This window comes from Procambarus clarkii, chromosome 77 (assembly GCF_040958095.1).
Source record: "Procambarus clarkii isolate CNS0578487 chromosome 77, FALCON_Pclarkii_2.0, whole genome shotgun sequence".
NCBI lineage: Eukaryota > Metazoa > Arthropoda > Malacostraca > Decapoda > Cambaridae > Procambarus > Procambarus clarkii.
Window position 1 is genome coordinate 12,392,114 of NC_091226.1, and position 22,793 is coordinate 12,414,906.

Below are 22,793 nucleotides of genomic sequence, written 5' to 3' on the forward strand. Positions count from 1 at the left end.
CTGGAAGTCAGGACATTCAAGAAGGACATGCACGACCGTAAGAGGGTCAATGCAACTAGGACAATAACGAGCAGGGCGGCGCTCCATCAACTGACCATGGGTTAAGCGAGTATGGCCAATACGCAACCTCGCCACAGCTGTTTCCCACCGCCGGTTATGGAGGACGGCCACGAGGAAACACAACATTTAAGAGTACGTAGCTTGTTACCAGTAACAGACAACCAAGAAGCCTGCCAACGGGTAAGGACTGAGGAATGGATAACCGGGTAAAAGTCGGAATACGGAATACCTTTACGAGAGATGGGACAAGAGCGGACAACTTCCTTGGCGGCAGCATCTGCACGCTCATTTAAAGACACACCAATATGGCTGGGAACCCAACAAAACTCAACCGACTTAAATTTACTGTGAACAAGAAACAGCCAATGCTGGATCTCGACAACTACTGGATGAACAGGATTAAAGGACCCGAGAGCCATGAGGGCACTACGAGAGTCTACAACAACTACAAAGGAAGACTGACAACGAGAAAGCAGGAGACCAACAGCATAGAGAATAGCATAAAGCTCCGCTGTAAACATCCTACTCTCCGGAGGTAAGCAACACATATAAGTGCGATCAGGAAAAACAACAGACTACCCAACACCATCCGCAGACTTACACCCATCGGTCAAGACAGAAACGGAGCGGGAGTGAGAAGAAAAGTGCTCGAGGAAAAGGCGTTTTAGAACAGTAGGAGGGGTAAAAGCTTTAGTGATACGGGTCAAGGATGTACAAAACCGTGGAAGAGGGACTCTCCACGAGGGCAAAGAAGGAACAACACGAGGAGAATCATCACAAATACGAACGGAAAGAGAATCCTGTAGGCGAGATAACCGCACAGAAAGAGGGAGGTGGTGAAGAGGAACAGGAACCGCAGGAGGGGTACAAGTTAAAGCACGACAGAGGTGAGAGGAAGGATGTTGTAAGGACCGCGCAAGATAGCAAAGACAGTAGCGATCACGGCGGTCCTGGAGACACAGGAAGCCAGTGTCAACATACAACCTAAGGATGGGACTCGAACGAAAGGCACCAGAACTGAGGCCCAACCCACTATGGTGCAAAGCATCAAGACGGCGAAGAGTAGAAGGAGAAGTAGACGAGTAAGCAGGGCAACCATAATCGAGCTTAGACAGGACGAGAGAGGAATGTAAAGCAAGGAGAGTGCGCCTATCTGCCCCCCAAGAAGTATGGGACAAGACCCGAAGGAGGGTAAGGGCCTTAGAGCACTCAACACGGAGGTAAGAGATATGGGGAGACCAAGACAAACGAGTGTCAAGGAATAACCCCAAAAGCTTTGCGGATTCTTTGTATTCAAGGGGATGACCATAAAGTGACAAAGAGGGACGAAGAACAACCCGTTTCCGCGTAAAAGTCATGGCACAAGTCTTACAAGTTGAGAACTTGAAGCCATGACCGGTGGCCCAAGACAACACGGCATCAATTGCAAGTTGAAGCCGGCGCTGAAGGAGAGGCGAATCATCACCCTGACGGCAAAGGGTAAAATCATCGACATAGAGAGCGGAGAAGACACCAGAAGGAAGAGAGGAAAGAAGACCATTGAGGGCAACCAGAATAAGAGTAGTGCTCAGAACACTACCCTGGGGAACACCTTCGTATTACTGAAAAGACGCAGAGAGAGCGGTACCAAGGCGCACCCGAAAGGAACGACGAGAGAGGAAGCTGCGGAGAAAGAGAGGGAGATGACCATGAAGGCCAAAAGAATTAAGCTCAGATAGAATATGATATCGCCAAGTGGTGTCGTAAGCCTTTTCAAGGTAAAAAAGGACGCCAACAACGGAGGTTTTCGCAGTAAAAGCAGTATGAATATAGACCTCCAAGTTCACCAGGACATCTGTCGTGCTGTGGCACTTGCAGAAACCAAATTGGGAAGGGGAGAATAGGTGATGGTGTTCCAGGAACCACATCACACGAACGTTAATCATACGTTCAAAGAGTTTCAAGACACAACTTGTGAGAGCAATACGGCGAAAGTCCTTAGGGGAAGTACCCAGAGACCCCGGTTTGCAAACAGGGAGGACAACGGCATCGAGCCAGTCCTCAGGGACTGACGACGACTCCCAGATCCGATTATACAGACTCACAAAATACTGAGACGTGCACGGAGGGAGAGGGCGAAGCATCTCATAATGAATACCATCGGAGCCCGCCGCCGTAGAACCGCAGAGGGCCAGGGCAGAAATAAGTTCAGAGAGAGAGAGAAGGGATCATTATAGGGAAGCTGAAGATGAGTGCAAAAATCTAAAGGACGAGACTCAAGGACAGGTTTACGAAGAAGGAAAGATTGGGGAAGATGAAGACCAGAGCTAACAGAAGAAAAGTGGGAACCCAGTACGGAAGCGACCTGCAACGGGTCCACCACAAGAGTATCATGGAGGTGAAGGACCGGTGAAACATCGGGAACGAACTTACCCGCTATCTTGCGGATACGCTTCCAGATCTGGGTCAGAGGGGTTTCGGACGTAATTGTTGAGACATAAGATGCCCAACATTCACGTTTAGCCGTACGGATGGCCCTACGGGCCACCGCACTCGCTTTCCGAAAGAAAAGAAAAGAATCCGTCGTCTGCCTACGGCGGTGCCTCTTCCAGGCTGCACGCTTACAGCGGACAGCCCGAGCACAGTCCGCATTCCACCAGGGAACGCACTTCCGTGGACCCCGAGAGGAAGACCGAGGAATAGAGCAGAGGGCAGCGTTGAAGACAGTGTCATGAAAAAGGAGAGCGCGAGAGAGAGGCAGAGACAGCAGCAATGAGGGTAAATAGGGTCCAGTCTGCCTTAGCAAACTGCCACCTAGGGAAAGAGAGGGAACGGCAAAACAGAAAAAGGAAACAAGGATAGGGAAATGATCACTTCCATGGAGGTCATCAAGAACCTGCCACGTGAAATCTAAGTAAAGAGAACAAGAGCAGAGAGAAATATCAAGACAAGAAAGGGTGCGAGTCCGAGAGTCCAAATGAGTGGCCTCACCAGAATTCAGAAGAGACAGCGAAGAAGAGAGGAGAAACGGCTCAAGAAGGCGACCCCGGGTATTCGTCAGAACGTCACCCCAAAGAGAATGACGACAATTGAAGTCACCCAGCAGGAGCACAGGCTCCGGCAAGGAGTCTAGGTGGTGTTTCAAATCAGGAAGAGAAAGTGGGACACTCGGGGGGGAGATAAATGGAACAAACCGTGAACCATTTCCCCACAAAGATACGAGCAGCAGAACAATGGAGAGGCGAAGGAAAAAGTAAAGGAACAAAGGGAACATCAGCATGAATCAAGAGAGCAGAAGAATTACAAGCCCCAGCAACGGCTGGGGGGGGGGGGAGAGAAAGGAATAGCCACGAAAACCACCAGGACGAGCACCAAGCATCGGCTCCTGGAGACAGACACAAAGGGGCGAAAACCGCGAAATCAGAAGTTGGAGTTCGAGGAAATTGCAGTAATAACCTTGAACGTTCCATTGAAGAATGGACAACGACGAGAAGAGAAAGGACAAAAACAGAGAACAAGGAAGAAACAAAGGCGAAAGAGCAACAGAGCACGTTAAAGAATATCACGGTCGGGATCAGGGTCAGCAAAGTCAGGGTTAGGGGGCATGGGTAAACTGAGCAAAGACGGAGGGAAGGAAACGGGAGAACAGATCAGAGGTGGACGGGCGGGGTCCGGAGGAGGACACAACGGAGAGGAGCAGTCAAGGACAGCAGCAGGCAGAGGGGGAGTAGAAAGAGGGGAGCGCACCCCAGCAAGAGCACCAACCGAAAGGGAAGCAGGGGCCAAAGAAACCTCCATAGCAGGAACAGGGGGCGCAATCACTGAAACGGGAGGGGAAGGAGCAACAGAGCCAGAAGTAGGGGCCGAGGAAGAAAGCGAAGCCTTCTTACCCGCCGGGGAGGAGGAAGGAGAGGAGCCAGGCTTACGCTTCTGACTTAAAGAGACTGGTGTCCCAGCAACCACGTACTGGGCAACGGATTCAAGGGTCTCAACAGGAGAAGCCGAACGAGAGCACACACGACGGCCGCTAGGAGAGCGATGGACATCCGCCTGCACCGACATGCGGCGGGGAGAGCCGATAGATGGAGGAACAGGATGGGAAGGAGGATCGGAGGGGGACGAAGAAGAAGACACAGGAGACACGACAGACCGGGTAGAAACAAGGGGAACACCAGACAGAGGACCAGGAGGGGGACCCCTCGGGACAGAATACAAAGGGACAGAGGAGGGGGCAGTGGGCGTATCAGGGTCCAAGGCCCGGAAACGCTTGTGAGTCTGAGGAAGGTGGGAAGGACGAGGAGAGGAAGAGCGCAACACGCGAGCATAAGAGATATTAGCATAAGGCGGGAGCCGGCGAACCTGGCGCCTCGCCTCAGGACAAGATAAACGCTCCCGGTGCTTCAGGTTGAGGACGGCTGCCTCAAGCTTGTAATGGACACAGGGACGGGAGACGGTAGGATGGGCCTCACTGCAGTGGAGGCAGCGAGCTTGGGGAGAAGTGCACTCCGACTTAGAGTGACCTTCACCCCCACACAAAGGACAGAGAGAGAGAGTCCCAGAGCAGCGGAGGGCACCATGCCAAAACCTCCAGCACTTGTTACAAAGTCGAGGAGAAGGAATATACTCCTGGACAGAGCACCTAGCGCCAGCAAAAATGACAGAGGATGGAAGGCTCCTACCATCAAAGGTGATCTTCACAACGCGAAGGGGTTGACGGCGACGACCACGAGGGGGACGAGTAAACGAGTCAACCCGGAGGACAGAATGGCCTTGGGCATCAACGATATACCGAATATCATCGTGGCAATCCTGCAGATTCCGAACACCGGTTGCAACATGAGGTGGGAGGAGAATAGTGCCAACACTGCCATTCATTCCAACGTTCTTGGAGACCCGAACAGGAATCTCGCCAAGGCAGGATAAGGCAGCCAAGCGGGAACCTGCATCCTGAGAAGGAGCAGCAACGACACGTGTACCAAGACGAGTGGGGTTGAAAGTAACAGACGCATCCACGGAATCTACAAGATGCCGATGGAGGGAGAAATCGTCAGGAGGCGCAGAATCAAGAGGGAGGAGATCAAAGTATTTGGCCCATGAAGCAGGACCAAACAAGGCCTGATACGCATCAGCACGGGAAGGAATCGAGCGAGTGCGGCTGGGGCGCGAACGGCGTTGAGAACCCCTAGAGAAAGAGGGGTCAAAAACGCGCAGTAGTCACAACGAGAGACTTAGCCGCACCAGGGGACGAAGTGGTCACCACCGGGGGCTGGACGCTCGAACCCAACCACAGAGGAGGGAGGGGAGCTGGGGGAACAAGTCAGGATGGTCAAAGGAGGAGCAAGGTCTGGGCCCAACGCAGCGGGAGCTACAGAGCCTGGTCTTCCAATACAGACCGACTCGGGGGCTTGGTCGCCAACCCCACGAGCCTGAGAGGGTACAACGGAAACATTCAACGACATAGAGACGAAGAGAAAGAAATTCATCCACGAATGTGCCTCCACACCCACCATGGAGCCACAATTAGAGGCAGGACACCCAACAGGAAGCTATCGCCGATCATGCTGGGGCCTCCTAGGGGTGCGTCGTGAGTATACGCCCCACAAACGCCACCTTAAAAACCGTCAGTCCGTCGAGATCGGGTTCAGCGACGAAAGGGGGATTGACAATAAAAGGTTCCCCTCGCTCGAGACGTTGGGTACTACAGTTCTACGGGTGCAAGAGTATGCCTCCTCAAGCACCCAGGCGTCAAAATAGAAGTAGTCCAAAGAAATATTCCAAAACAAGCAAAAGGTCGGCAGCAAACGACAAGCAGATAGAAGAAGAGAGGGGAGAAAAACGAAACAGAAGGAAAAGAAAAAGGTGCTCAGCACAATTGGAGAGGACGGCAGCAGGAGCACAAGGCTATAAAAGGACAGAGGACTGCCCCAAGGAGCATCACACTCCAGCAGCCGCCCACTAAACCCCCCTCACGGCATCAACGAGCTGAGCGGCGAGAGGGGCTATCAAAAGAAGGCACCAAACCGAGAAGGCTATGTAACATTTTGCCCAACCCCGCCCTGCACTTTTCAAAATTCCCCATTTCAATTTATGGTATCAAACTCTCTGCACTCATTAATCACATACTGAAATACCATTAATTAAGTCCCCAAAAATCTATTTCTCCAGCACATCAGGAAATATTATAAATAAAACTATTAAATATTGAGTTTCACTTTGGGTCTGACTTATTTAGTGGAGCTAGAACCAGTGGCCATTTTAAGTAGATAAAAATTCATTGATACGCGAAGACCTATCCAATGCAGGACTTCATAACATTGTACTGTGAAGGAAATATTCCTGGAGTCGGGAGTCTGAAGCACGTTCCAAGAGCCTACCGAAGGTTACAGACGGATTAGAAATCTACATTACAGGAGCCGAATAGGCAGCATTGACGAAGCTAATTTTACGTCAATTTTGATGTCTTAAATATTTTTTAGAGTGGAGGAGCTCTTAAGAGATGAAAGTGTTACAGCTTCAGATGAATCGAGTTGACGTCGTAGGAGGAATTTGTCCTGTAGGAGGAAATAGAATGAAATTAGTTTATAGCTACACTATGCTGCACCTACACACCCCCACCCCCCCCCCCCCCCAGTAGGAGCCGGTCGGCCGAGCGGACAGCACGCTGCATTTGTGATCCTGTGGCCCTGGCTTCGATCCCAGGCGCCGGCGAGAAACATTGGGCAGAGTTTCTTTCACCCTATGCCCCTGTTACCTAACAGTAAAATAGGTACCTGGGTGTTAGTCACCTATCACGGGCTGCTTCCTGGGGGTGGAGGCCTGGTCGAGGACCGGGCCGCGGGGACACTAAAGCCCAGAAATCATCTCAAGATAACACCTACTGGTGTCACTATGCTGCACCAAAACCCACTGGTGTCACTATGCTGCACCTACAGCATAGGAAACTGCCATCACTATGCTGCCTAGTGACGCTACTTTGGGATATTAAATCTACCTTCTCGCCCAGCCAATGGGGCCGGCCTGTCTCGCTTCATGCAGGTCAACGTACTACTAATCATCGACAACAGAACCTAAATTCCTAACCTAAATACCCAACTTAAATTCCTAACCTAAATACCTAACTTAAATTCCTAACCTAAATACCTAACTTAAATTCCTAACCTAAATACCCAACTTAAATTCCTAACCTAAATACCTAACTTAAATTCCTAACCTAAATACATAACTTAAATTCCTAACCTAAATATCTAACTTAAATTCCTAACCTAAATTCCTAACCTAACCTATGCTTATACGTGCAATATGCTTATAATAATTTATATTTTAGAAAATTCTCCTTTCGAATGAATAACGTGTAAAAATTAATGAATGCGTCTGTGGGGTCGACTGCTGGATGGTGTCGGAAAATCCGACAGCATTTAATATATCATACAGATAATAGCTGTATTGTATAAACAAGTTACCCATAGAAAACGTAACTTGTAGTGGAATTACCATCTAAAGAAAACGGGATATCATCACCACATACCATTATAATTCACCAGCTATTCTGCTGGGAATTATTCTTAAATACATTAGTCTTTGGACTTTACCATCATAAAAACATCTTATATAAATTAACTTAATTATCAATATTAAAGTAGAGTAAATGTGACCCTTCTATCACTTTCTGAAATCTGGACAAAGTAGGCCAGGCGTCAGGGAGGAAGGAGGGAGCCATTGTTGTGTCACCTCCGAGACGTGTGGAGCAAATTCGGCTCCTATCATTCTGGACAATGTCGGCCAGTAACGTCAATAGTATGGAGTGTTAAACAGCCATTGTTTATAACGAGACCAGAGGCTCACACGGGAGCAAATTCGGCTCCTGTTAATTTTACTTGGACGTAGTGTTATGGAAACCAAAGGTACCATCTCCAACACGATGTCTACAATTCAAGTTAAGTGTTCTTTCCGAAACCCGTTTATCATTCATTTATGGCCATTAATGTCAGGATATAGGGTGACCCGGTTAGATCACGTGGAAGCCTCAAACTAAAGGTAATTAAGCCAGGTCTTCATGTTCCATGTACAGTTTTCTCTGAAATACTTGTCATATATAGGATTCTGGCTTCACAGCTAGCGCACTTTTGACAGGTCAAGACGAGGAAGCAAGATTTGTGCACCAGTTACTGGGTGATATGGAAGCTACCTCAAAGAGGATAATTTGGTGTCTACACCCTAGTTATACCTGGTGGACTAACCTGCTGTACTATAAGATAAGTAACCTCTTCAATGTATGTAGTTAATTTTGTAGTTTGATTGGCTGCATATATATTAATTTAATAAACCCCCCCCTAATGTGTAGAGGATCGATTTGTGAGATTATGAGATTATTGCAGAAATACAGTCCACTTATCATTATACAAATTGCTATCGAAGTATATAAATTAACGTAAATATAAATTCATATAAATTAAACAAATATAAATCTCACAGGTCGGTTCCCACAGATGGGTTAAATCACTCTAACTAAACACCAAACTACTCTTAACTACACACACAATAATGGAACATTAATGTATACTAATCCATAAATAAAAACAAACCTATTTGTATACGATACGTTAAAATTGAAGAACGAGTCTGGGGGGGGACGAGCTTGAGGATGAGTTGAACATTTGAACAGTAGTTACCCAGAGTAATTAGTGGAGAAATGGTAGTTTTAAACCATCTTCTGTTGTGTAAATTCTCTCTTCAATCGGGACCCGATGGAGTGCCACACTGCGCCAACAGCTGGAAAAGGACAAATATCATCACACACACATCCTCAAAGACACACAACCATATTTAACTGACGTAATCAAATATATGAATATTATATATATATATCTCTATATAAGAGAGATGGAGGCTGAGTATAAATGCTATTCATTCACCCCGGAGCCGGTCGGCCGAGCGGACAGCACGCTGGACTTGTGATCCTGGGTTCGATCCCAGGCGCCGGCGAGAAACAATGGGCACAGTTTCTTTCACCCTATGCCCCTGTTACCTAGCAGTAAAATAGGTACCTGGTGATAGTCAACTGTCACGGGCTGCTTCCTGGGGGTGGAGGCCTGGTCAAGGACCGGGCCGCGGGGAGACTAAAGCCCCGAAATCATCTCAAGATAACCTAAAGATAACCCCTTGACACAATCCACGAGCCAGTTACTGTCGCCATTGAACTTTAAACTGGTTTTAGAGAGTGATTACTATAAGGTCACAGCTCGATAGGTTTAACACCTTTGTCCAATTTACTACTTAAAAAAATTTAATTATTTGTAAAGTCGATGGTGGTTCCATCTCCCTTGCCCTGCAATTTAAGTCCTAATTGCCATTATTCCATCTCTCTCACACTAGAAATTAAGTCTTAGTTGACATTGTTCCATCTCTCACACTGGAAATTTAGTCTTAAAAGCTATTGTTCCATCTCTCACACTGGAAATTTAGTCTTAAAAGCTATTGTTCCATCTATCACACTGGAAATTAAGTCTTAATTGCCATTGTTCCATCTCACACTGGAAATTACGTCTTAATTGCCATTGTTCCATCTCTCACACTCGAAATTAAGTCTTAATTGACATTGTTCATTCTTGTTCAGTATTCTTTATTTTTCACCATTGTTTGACAGGTTTCATGATTGTCTGATCGTCCAATAATTCTCAAAGAATCTGATGGGCTCGATTCCCCTTGATAGGAAACCTTGCATTTTGGATTTATGGTTCCTGAAGTCTGATTAACATACGGATGCAACCCAGATAACTTTGTACACATCCCCCTGGCCCCTGATTGGCTTCCAATCAGTATCTATGCAAGCCATCGCCGATTCGCCCCAAAGGAAATCAGTAACTGCAATATTTATCTGACGAAGGAGAGCATTACTCGCTCATTACTCATGGAGTAATGAGCATTGAGCATTACTCAAGCACTGCCATTCATGGTCTTGGCGTCGGAGAAATCTTGTTAAAGTGGTTTAGAAAATAAAATTATAGAATAGTAATGCAAATGTTGAACGAGACGTGATCTATCTTGAGGTTATCTTGATATGATTTCGGGGCTTTAGTGTCCCCGCGGCCCGGTCCTCGACCAGGCCACCACCCCCAGGAAGCAGCCCGTGACAGCTGACTAATACCCAGGTACCTATTTTACTGCTAGGTAACAGGGGCATAGGGTGAAAGAAACTCTGCCCATTGTTTCTCGCCAGCGCCTAGGATCGAACCCAGGACCACAGGATCACAAGTCCAGCGTGCTGTCCACTCGCCCTAAGGCTCCCACCGGGTGTTCACAGCCTCTATGTATAACACTGATATAGAACCACTTGGGGTGGACGGTAGAGCGACGGTCTCGCTTCATGCAGATCGGCGTTCAATCCCCGACCGTCCAAGTGGTTGGGCACCATTCCTTTCCTCCCATCCCAAATAATTATCCTGATCCCTTCCAAGTGCTATATAGTCGTAATGGCTTCGTGCTTTCCCCTGATAGTTCACGTTTGTACATCAACGTATCTTGAGATGATTTCGGCCCTTAGCATCCCCGCAGCCCGGTCCTCGACCAGGCCTCCTTTTTTGTTACACATCCCCAGGAAGCAACCCGTAGCAGCTGTCTAACTCCCAGGTACCTATTTACTGCTAGGTAAACAGGGCATCAGGGCGGAAGAGAAACTGCCCCATTTGTCTCCGCCTCCACCGGGGATCGAACCCGGAACCTCAGGACTACGAGCCCCGAGTGCTGTCCACTCAACCGTCAGGCCTCCCTTAGTAACAAAAATGGACACAAACTCAATATTTACCACACACACATCTATGACAACAGGCCATGGTCGGAAACTGGAACTCAGATGAACATAAATTAATTCATTAGTGTCACGCCAGTGCAATAACATCCACCAGGGATGTGTATATTTACGAAACCTCTGCATCTTTCCCCGATCATAGCAGCTTAGTACATTTAAAACACAGTTTGGGGAGATTCGAACCCTCGTAACACGATTTCTGTTCAGGTAAATCTAGGCAACTTGGTAGCACTTTAGGCCCCATAAACTGTTTAATAAATGACTAATCCGACATGGATTCGGCGCTTTGACGAATCCTGACAGTTTCAGGAACGTGTATGATAAATAGCCAGACGGCGGGACCCAAGAGCTGAAACTCGCATTGAAAAAACACATGTAAATAAGAGCAAATAATTCAGAATATTCACCCCATGTTGTTGTAAACCCGTGGAACCGCCTACCCGCCAAAGCCATAAACGCTAAAACGCTACTGGAATTTAAAACTACAACTAGAAACAATCCTCAGGGCAAATGGGGGGGACATCTGACAAGCCGCCGGCTTCCTATCCTCATCGAGGCCACTCGTATGAGTGGCCCCTCAGGTAAATTCAGGTAAAAAATCGTCGAGGAAAAAAGAAATAAGTCTACCCTAGAATGGCAAAAACTTTCCCATGAGGACAGGACTGAGGCCGAAGGCGGCCTAGAGAGAGAAAACTGAGACCCTGAGGCGCAGAAAAGGGGGGTAGACCCTAGCAAAGTTTTTTGGGGAAAAAAAATACCTTTTTGTGTTGACTGGCGGCCACTGTTCAAAAGGGGGGCTTCTTGTGGTCGTGATAACAGAATAAAGGTAACTACAGAAGCCCTATTGGCCTATACGAGGCAGCTCCTATTTATAAGCACCCAATCCCACTCATATACATGTCCAACCCACGCTTGAAACAATCGAGGGACCCCACCTCCACCAGACCTCCAATTGGTTCTACAAATCAAGAAACCTCATGAGATGTGATGAAATGGGGCAAGTACCGTCACGAGAGCTGGGTCACGGAGCTAAAGTCCAATATTTTTACACGGCAAAAATTTAGACCTTATTATTCTAAATCTCAACAGCCAGGCTCACTTGGTGACTGAAGGCATTATCAAATAATTACCGTATAATGGTGTCATTCCAGTCGAGGCATCTATTGTTGTTAGCACGTTGCATGGCAGCAGGTGGTGGCACAGTCAGGTGCTAATGTCCACTATTCATTAGCAATCATATTGGTAATTAGATACAGTTTAATGGCGTTCGGCCGAGGCTGGAAAGCGCCTCCCTGATCTAATTTTCAGGAAGAAATTCTAGCCTCTCCCTCTACCTTATTCCTACTCCATTTCCTCTTTATTTCTGGTGATTCCTCTCGCTCGCTTGCCTCCTATGTTGTCCTTCACGATTGCAATATCACCAATACACTCGACCTTCTGAATAACGGCACATGGATATGAATAATAATAATAATAATATTTATTTAGGTAAAGGTACATACATAAAGAGATTTTACAAAGTTTGTTGGCTTTATAGATACAGCTAGTACATACAATGCCTAAAGCCACTATTACGCAAAGCGTTTCGGGCAGGAAATGAAAGACTAAATGTCAGATGTCAATGAAAGACTAAAGTCACTGGAAGAGTAATTTAGATGGATATGTTTGGTGAACTCAGACGTATACCTTCACACGTGTATAAAATTATTATTAAATCTGGCATAACTAATTGGAACAATGGACATGATTTTCCTCACACTAAAGCATTAAAAGACCATCAAGTGAAGCCAATAATTGCGTCTACATCTTTAGCAGTCCATTGCTTACTTGGGATTAAATGATTAGCCACTCTTTCTCTTAGGATTATTTCTTTGTTTGTTTGTAATAGCTCTTCCAACAGTAATTTCTTGGAAACTAAAGAACCATCAACTAGATGCTAGATCAACATTTGACATCCTACAAGCAACTTCTAGGATGTTCTTTCAATAGTAGTAGTTTCTTGAAATGTGAGAATTATTTCTTGAAAGATAGAGTGGTTTCTTGTAATATAATAAAAAATCTTAAAATATTAAAAATGTATCTTAAAATATTAGAAATGTATGTAAAACTGCGGTACATAAACGCAGTTTTATTGGGAGATAAAAGATGTTTCTTTGAAAAATAAGAACTATTTATAGTTTTTTCTAATCTTTTTCTAGGCTTTTTCTAAATCTAGATCTAAGAATCTGGATTTACATCCAGATCCACTTTTCACTGGTGGAATCAGATGAACAGAGTCCAGAAATCTTATACTAACGCTGGTTGTCATTACTTAACGTTAGTTCCATGTGTTAGTTCCCTGTTGTTCCAGAGACGATACGAAAAATTTCAGAACGAAACAAAATGAAAACTAACATGTTCCAGCTTCTCTGGGCGCCTGGCAGCTAGCAATTATTCTAATCACTGTCGAGTTTCCAGATTTTTATAGCAGTGGTACGACCGCCTGAAGCCAGAGTACAGCTAAAGAGCTCTTCGGCCTCTCACACGCATGGGGTTCGCGGTTCGAGTCCCCTAGAACCCAGGTGATGGGAAGAGTACCGTTGTATGAGGGGTATGATGGATGACCAGCCTGGCTGTTGTTGTTGTTTCAGATTTAGCTACTCAGGACGAAGTGTCCATGTAGCACCGGCTATGGTGAGCCCTTAAACCAGCCTGGTATCCTTCTTGCTTGTTATCCCATCCACGTTTAGTGAGGGAGGTCAAGATGGCGGCCAAAACTTAAGTGCTATCACCCCCAACCCTCACGGAGATACCTACAGGTGAGGTGAGGTGAGGTGAGGTGAGGTTGCACAATATATTTGCAGCTTGCCAACAATTTCGGCTGATTACGGGCTATTCATAACCGTGCCACCTCTTGGGTGGCTTAATCTTCATCAATCAATTTCGTCTGGGTTCGAGTCCCAGCCACGGGAGGAGGGGGGGTATTCACTCACCAGTAATTGAGGGACTTGGATGCAAATCTATAGACAGGTCGCGTTCCAGGTGTTAATTTCACTCTGATGCCTCCGAAGTTCTGCTAAAGGTCAGTGAGAAAGAGATAACAAATACTATAAAAGAAATAAAGAAATACTTAATCTTTGTATTTGTAAACAAAACCGAAGATACAACTGGCGTCTTGAAACCAAATATTTTATCCCACAACTATTGGAACCGGAAATAGGTCTCTATTATCAATAATTCTCATGCATGTGTACTCAGAATCAAGCACATTATCACAAAGAAATCATAATAGCGTGATGCATCAAATGAACAAATCCATGACCCCCGTCACGGCCCTCGTGGATTTGTTCATTATAACATTTTACACCGTTCAGAGTCATAACATAATAGGAGCTCACAATTAAAGACAATCGACTTGAGAATGGTCCAGGACGGACCGAAACGTCGTCATCCCTTCTAGTGTGTGGTCTGGTCAACATTAAAGAGTCAAGTTAGGACGGATGTATTGACTTCGGTTCAAAATATATAAAAAATGACTTTGGAGTTATGTAGTCCAGTTAACAACGTATCACCTAACGGGATTAGGTAAGGGATCATTCAGCTCTGTCTGTGTCTCTGTCTCTCTGTCTCTGTTCCATTCTGTTGAATGGAACGTCTCCTCCTCTCCGGAATACCAATGAGAACTGACATGATGCCTAAGGCTTTACTCGAGGTGGGTTCTAATTGACTTCTTTACAAAGAATTAATATTAATTCAGAAAACATCAGTCTGCCATTTGCCTGGAGAAATGCTTCTCATGTCTGTGTCTTCGTTAAAATTGGGAATTGAATAGTTTTCCTACATTGTTACATTTTTGAGTGCTGAGACATTTTTCTTTGTCAATTTATCTGACATTTTCTTGGTCATCTTTAAGAATTATCACTTGTATTTATTTCATTTTTAAGCTGCATCTCTATTGAACCCATCCCTGCCCTTGTGTGGCAGTGTACAATAAAGATATTGTATTTACATATTTGTACACTGAAATGTGTATATTGTCTAATGTAGTTGATTGTAACCATGATATATATGTGCTTCAGCCTACAGTTAAGACCTATTGTCTTGTGTATGACCCTCTGTCCTGCGTGACAGTGAATACTAGCATTATCCTTACATTAATAAGACCTAATTGAATTGCTCAGATTAGGCAAAACTGTAATTAAATTGTCAATAAAGATGTTAATAATAAAAACTCTCACTCTCCCCCTCTTTCTCACTCTCTTTTTCACTCTTTCCATCAAGAAATCAATCACATTTTGACCTTTTACCAACAATATTCTCGCCATCATAAATGCCCAACAGATTCGTGCTAATTCAAAACATTAAAAACATCAACAAATTCAATGCATTCTCATTATTAGCAAATCAACACCAGCTGCGAGAAATATCTTTGCTTACCCTGGACGCTGTGAGCGTTGACGGACGGCTGTGAGCATTGGTCATAAAATTAATGGGTGCAAAAACTAACTGGAGGACCATTGCAATATTTAATGATTGCATGTGTGGCCCAGACGTGTTGCATCAGTAATATTTACCTAGTCTTTACTAATATTTTTTTTACGTTTATAGAAGGATCTGTTGATTTTATTCTGCGCCATGATTTGTTATTTTTATTCAATATGAACATTGAGTTTTACTTTGAAATTATTACTTGAGATATGATTTTATTGATTAGTTAAGTGTTGCTGATTTTGTGAGCCAAATTTTCCCTTATTCGAGCGGTTCTTCTCACTATTTCGTATGTGGATTTTGTTCAGTTCTTGAACTGTTCACTCGTCGCCCTATATCTAATTTGTTCAAGGCCAAAATTCCAGCTCAAATTACTTTTCGAACATTCGGAATAATTCACGGCCAATAACTGTCATTTTGCCGTTATGTAATGTGATTGAACACAGAAGACAGACGTGTTCAACTTCGTCTCCTTGAACACGCTCCTAAACTATGAAGTGAAAATAAAAATGAATTTGAACAATCAATATTTATCATGTGTCTGGGACCAGTCCAGAGATCCAAGTTCAATCCCAAGAGTTATTATATTTGTTCCTGATATTATGAGATTGATTTTAAGGCTCACAAATCAATATGTCAATATTTAATACCTTAAATAATTTAGCTTCTATGATGTATCCATTTCCGTGTCCGTGGAAACTTTATCGATTCAGTGAATATTTTCTTAGTTAATAATAATATCGACTGACACCTGGAGGGAAGGAGACTGTCTAAAGTGGGTTCGCACAGTCACGAGCCGTGTCAGAGATCCAGTGACTGGCAAAGTGACTGTCCAAGCCAGTCTCCTAACATTGCTTTGCATTTTTTCTACTTGGGTTTAATGCTGTACAGCTGCTACGTATTTACGTGTCATCAGTGAAGGAGATATTACAATTATTTGAGGAATATTTATAATTGCCTTTCTTGCAAGACATGACACGTCAAAAGTATTTTTTTTAACGTATACAGGTACTTTTTGACGTATTTTTTTTGACGTAAACAGGTATTTTGACATTTTTTTTACGTATAAAAGTATTTTTTGACGTGTAAAAGTATTTTTTGACGTGTAAAAGTTATTTTTGACGTGTAAAAGTTATTTTTGACGTGTAAAAGTAATTTTTGACGTGTACAATTAATTTTTGACGTGTACAATTAATTTTTGACGTGTAAAATTAGTTTTTGACGTATTTTTTAACGGATGGAATTTTTGACGTGTCTGAAAAAAAAACTTGACCGATCTCTCTCAGTGTTCAAAAGAGAGCTTGATAAACTTATTCAAAGGATACCAGATTAACCAGACTCATACGTCAGGCTGCATCGAACAGCCTGGTTCATCAGACCACCAACCGAGGCCTGGTCAGAGACCGGGCCGCAGGACGTTGATCCTCGGAAGCATCGAAATCATACCCTCCCCACCATTGAAGATCTAAATTATACCTGGATTGTACCTGGATGGTGTTCTGAGAGTTGTTCTACTCCCCAAGCCCGGCCCGTGGCCAGGCTTGACTTATGAGAGCTTGGTCTACCAGGCTGTTGCTTGGAGCGGCCCGCAGGCCCACATATACCTGCTTGATGGGGTTCTGGGAGTTCTTCTACTGCCCAAGCCCGGCCCGAGGCCAGGCTTGACTTGTGAGAGCTTGGTCTACCAGGCTGTTGCTTGGAGCGGCCCGCAGGCCCACATATACCTGCTTGATGGGGTTCTGGGAGTTCTTCTACTCCCCAAGCCCGGCCCGAGGCCAGGCTTGACTTGTGAGAGCTTGGTCCACCAGGCTGTTGCTTGGAGCGGCCCGCAGGCCCTCATATACCTGCTTGATGGGGTTCTGGGACTTCTTCTACTCCCCAAGCCCTGTCTGAGGCCAGGCTCGACTTGTGAGAGTTTGGTCCACCTGGCTGTTGCTTCTAGCATCTCAAAGCATCCTCCCAGTTATATATCTGGCACTATTCATTTCACAGATTCCGGACAAAAAAGCTAAAAACTAAAATTAAATATTCCTAGGCCTAATAGCAAATATATATATGAACTAGTACACAACAGATAACTTATATTAGGCCTAGAATGGCGATATTAATTTTCATTAGAAAAAAATGTTAATTTGCCCAAATTCAATAACACAAAAGTCTACTTTTTAAACTACTACTTTCCTAACTTCTATAAGTCTACCTCGTCCGTATTTGTACAATAGACAAACGTCGATACTTTCAGTACTTTCGTGTCAGGAGGATGGGATGCAAGATACAGATAACAGTAGAACAAGAACAAATAACAGTAGAACAACAAAAGAACCCCATATGTTGGGTTATGTTATCTGTGTTCTATTGAAAATTTCTATTGTGCATAGGTTTGGGTTTGAGAAGTATCTATTATGAACAATGAAGCAATTTAGTATTTCTAAGAACTATCTACCATGCATAGTGTGGCTATAGTAGATAAGATCTACCATGCATAGTGTGGCTATAGTAGATAAGATCTACCATGCATAGTGTGGCTATAGTAGATAGGAACTTTTCTAGACAAATTTGCACACTTAATATTCATGTCTTATGTGAAAATATTCCAGAGTGGAACGAAACAGAAAATATATCATTAATCATTAGTTTCTTTACCATGAATTTCGGTAACTTGATTACTTTTTCTTAATTCCGAGAGTGAAAAGATAAGAGGCATAGGAAGGGGAAAAATCAATACTGAAAGCAATGCGGTCATATTTCCAGTCACCTTTCACTCTCACCCCTCTCACCATCACCCCCCGTCACCATCATCCCCTCCTCACCATCACCCATCACTAATTACCTGTTCATAACATCACTGTCCTGTGATGTTATGAATCGACTTGAGAATGGTCCAGGACGGACCGAAACATCGTCGTCCCTTCACCTTCTAGTGTGTGGTCTGGTCAACACTGTCCTGTATACACATCAACGCGTGGATTTATATTTTAAGCCAAACACGTGTGTTTATATTTGTTTGGCGCACAAGCACCACAAAGGTCGTACATGCGCAGGGGCGCAGACACGCGTGAGATATTTATGCGTCTGAAAAATACTTGTTTAAATGAATGCGCATAACTGAGGGGTTGTGGAGGCACTTAAAGCGTTGCCGCTAAGAGAGAGCCTCTCGCAGTGGGTACATTGTCACCGTCGCACAGGTTTGGCCAGGTTAGACACCTTAATTCTTGGAAAATGATGCGTCAGCAAGAAATGAAGGGAGAGACTGATGTAGGAGGGGGGAGAGAGAGAGGAAATGCCGTTGAAGAGATTGATAAGATAAAGAGACTGAATATGCGACGGGGGAAAACAGAGCACCAGTTACAGCCCCGCGCCTGTACCAGGTAACTCCACTACGGGATCGCCATAACCCGTGCTACTTGCAACTTTTTGCTCTAAGTAGCTGAATCTAAAACCCCCAACAACATGAGAGAGGGAGAGAAAGGCGAGAAGGAATAGATTGAGTGGGCGAGATACGTAGGAGTGTGTGGTAAATAGAGGTGGGAAGGGAAGGATATAGAAGTAAAGAAGAAGGAAAAGGAAGATGTAGTAAAGAGAAACTGAAGCTCCTTTACCACCACTACACGACAGTAAATAAAAGTCTTAGCGAAAACTTGCGACAAAGTCTAACACTGAAGTAAAGTTTTTAAACAAACGAATTTAATCAAATATTTTTGTTAACCTCACTGAAACTTAATATCTGGAATATTTTGACTTTCTTCAGTATAAGGAAAGCCTGAGGCTATGCATTGGGATCGAACCTGCGTCCTTGTGGCTCCGCAGTCACTTCAACTTCCTTCTAGAATATTTACTTTATCATTATTCTTAACTGACATTGTTTAAATGAATCATAACAGAGGTTGTGCTTAGACAGGTAGAGGAAGTTCCTCTGTCAATCATTCCTCAACCTGTGTCAATCATTCCTCAACCTGTTTATCTGTCAATCATTCCTCAACCTGTCATCCTCTTGTGCTGCTACCCAGGAAGCAGGTCACTATACCCCTCCCCCACACACACAAATTAGGGGGGGGGGGATTGGTGGTGAATACAGTAGAATACATTAGTTTCCCTACTCAATTTACAATGTATACTAGCAAAGTCTCCCCCAACACGACTCTAATTACAGCCAGTGATCACCATGGGAGAGGCTAGGTATTAGGGGTCACACTGCCCCATCACTATGTTGGTAATGGAACCGATAGGCCTAGTTGCAAAGGTTGCATTTTGCATCTTAGGCCTATCTTGCAGAGCTGAGATAAGCCAGTAACCTCCGCCTTAGACGTGGCAATTTTTTATCTTTCATCTTTAGTCTCGTCCATACAGTTCCCATCACATTATCCTCATCACCATCACTATCATCACTATCACCATCATCACTATCACCATCACTATCCTCATCACTATCCTCATCACCATCAATCATCACCATCACCGGAACACATAACAGAAACGCAACATTTTCCTAAAATAGTATATTGCAATATTGCTTAATCTCATCAGCTATAATCATTGAAATAATCAGACTATTGAACAAATCCACAAGGCAGCGTCTGGGGATCCTCAGGGACGTAGGTTCGAACCCTCGTCACGTCCCCTTGTGGATTTGTTCATTGGATACATCACGCTATTGTGATTTCTGTATGTGTAATCCAACTATTGGCTGGCTGGGATGGGGCTCAACACTCTATAAAACACTACCTCACTCGACTCTCACAACTTGAGTGACAGATATTGCTAATTAACTGTGAAAAAGGCCAACACTAATTAAATGAAACTACTAATTAATCTCGGTACAAACTCATTATAACAGATGAATCAAGAGACAAATCAATAACCAGTTTGGTACACTCAAAAGTCTTCTCACATTAACACAAAATTCATATTATATATATATATATATATATATATATATATATATATATATATATATATATATATATATATATATATATAATATGAATTTTGTGTTAATGTGAGAAGACTTTTGAGTGTACCAAACTGGTTATTGTTTATTAACCAGTTATTAACCAGTTTATTAACTGGTTATTATATATATATATATATATATATATATATATATATATATATATATATATATACACAAATGTACATTAGTAATGAAAAAATTATTCATTCATTAATGAGGAAGGGAACTATCAGGGGGAAAGCACCAAGCCATTACGACTATATAGCACTGGGAAGGGGTCAGGATAACGATTTGGGATGGGACGGGGGGAAAGGAATGGTGCCCAACCACTTGTGGACGGTCGGGGATTGAACGCCGACCTGCATGAAGCCCGTCGCTCTACCGACCACCCCAAGTGGTTAGACTCATTCATTAATAATAACGAATGAACATCCTACACAGTTCTATTGAACGGTCGAGAGACAAGTGGTTGTGCACCATTCCTTTCCCCCCGTCCCATCCCAAATCCTTATCCTGACCCCTTCCCAGTGCTATATAGTCTAATGTCTTGGCGCGTTCCCCCTGATAGTTCCCTTCCTTGCAACCATACAATAGTTGCAACAACCAGCAACCAACATGTAAACCCCTGAACCACGAGTTAGCTGAAAATCTTGTGCAGGGGGAAGAATTACAATATTTCCTACTGATGCCTTCAGTAGGCATTGACCCGTAAGATACAGGGGCATCACTTTTCCTCTCACCACAGGACTGAGGGGCCCTCTGGGACCCCTGTGAGGGTGAGGGACCCCTGTGAGGGCTGAGAGACCCCTGTGAGGGCTGAGAGACCCCTGTGAGGGCTGAGAGACCCCCCTGTGAGGGTGAGGGACCCCTGTGAGGGTGAGAGACCCCTGTGAGGGCTGAGAGACCCCTGTGAGGGCTGAGAGACCCCTGTGAGGGCTGAGAGACCCCCCTGTGAGGGTGAGGGACCCCTGTGAGGGTGAGAGACCCCTGTGAGGGCTGAGAGACCCCCTGTGAGGGCTGAGAGACCCCTGTGAGGGCTGAGACACCCCCTGTGAGGGCTGAGACACCCCTGTGAGGGCTGAGACACCCCTGTGAGGGCTGAGACACCCCTGTGAGGGCTGAGAGGCCCCTGTGAGGGCTGAGAGACCCCTGTGAGGGCTGAGGGACCCCTGTGAGGGTGAGGGACCCCTGTGAGGGTGAGAGACCCTCTGTGAGGGTGAGAGACCCCTGACTTGCTGACTGCTACTCATCAAAATATCACCAAAGAAAGGAAAACTCAACTGGAGTTCCTAAGGGCCTCTAACCCAGTTCCCCGGTTGATTTTCCAGCTCCCAATACTTGTCTCTTCATCTCCCAGTACACATCTGTCCCCCCAGAATAAAAATAGAAACCTGTGTTTCGATATCCTAGTACAAACATGCGTTTCCAACACGTAATACAAACCTGTGTCTTCAACACCCAGTACACACATGTTCGAGATGTATAAGAATGTATTAACTGCCGTCCAGGAATCGCTGAGTGAATGAGCATTACAGAGTCTCTCTCAAGATCTCTCTTGATTAATAGTGAAAAGGATTATGATCCAAAACACTACCTAGAGATAATATTATGAGTAGAAACCCATTATCTAGAAGACACACTGATACATAACTCACCTAGAAACTGATTGAGAATTTCGCGAAAGGTTCCACTGCTCTCAAATTACGATGATTGGTGTATAGTGATTGACGCAGAATGAGACAATTGAGATTGAACGACTGTCCTGCTTCCGTTTGGTGATGTCTCTCTTTCCCTTCAATTGCAATCACTTTTTTTGGTGACTAGGTGATGGTGTGTAATATCTATAGTTGCAAAGACTTGATGTTATGATTTGATATGAACTTTCAATACGTTTGAACCATAAGTACTGTTCAATCTTTATTATTGCATTAATTGAAGGTTTTAAACATGTACAAATCCACAATTGCCGTTATCTTGAGATTATCTTGAGATGATTTCTGCGTTCCCTTCATTGCTGTGCCTTTCGAGCGAACTGCAATCTCCCTACAGCACTCGTCTTCCAACATGGCGAATGAATTGGAGGTCTTTGACAACCCGCCTACAGCTGTCCTAGTCTTCTTAAGACCCCTATCCTTTGAGACATTTCAAGACAAAGACTTTCTAATGGTGCTCTCCTTATTAGCTTCCTCCTGATGTTGTTCCATCTGTCTTAGCTCCTCATTAGTTCATACTTAGTTCAACACAAGGCAAAGTTAGAGAAGATTCATAGGTATGCCACCAGACTAGTCCCAGAACTGAGAGGCATGAGTTAAGAGGAAAGGCTATGGGAGCTAAACCTTACATCATGGAAGACAGAAGAATAATAAGTGGAGACATGATCACCACTTACAAAATTCTTAGAGGAATTGACAGGGTAGACAAAGACAAACTATTTAGCAGGGGGGGGGCGACCACAGGTGGCGGGGCTCGCTCGCTTGCTTGCTCGCTCGCTTGCTTGCTTGCTTGCTTGCCCCAAAATACATATTTGAAAAC

General features: G+C 44.5%; 1 long non-coding RNA gene across 1 annotated transcript in view; it reads right to left on the minus strand.

Moving 5' to 3' along the window:
• Positions 1–22,793, minus strand: part of LOC138357271 (uncharacterized) — a 263,605-nt gene that overhangs the window by 16,199 nt on the left and 224,613 nt on the right. Inside the window, exon 4 of the long non-coding RNA XR_011224884.1 lies at positions 8,709–8,808. This is a non-coding gene — a long non-coding RNA (uncharacterized lncRNA). The remainder of the gene's footprint in view (positions 1–8,708; positions 8,809–22,793) is intronic.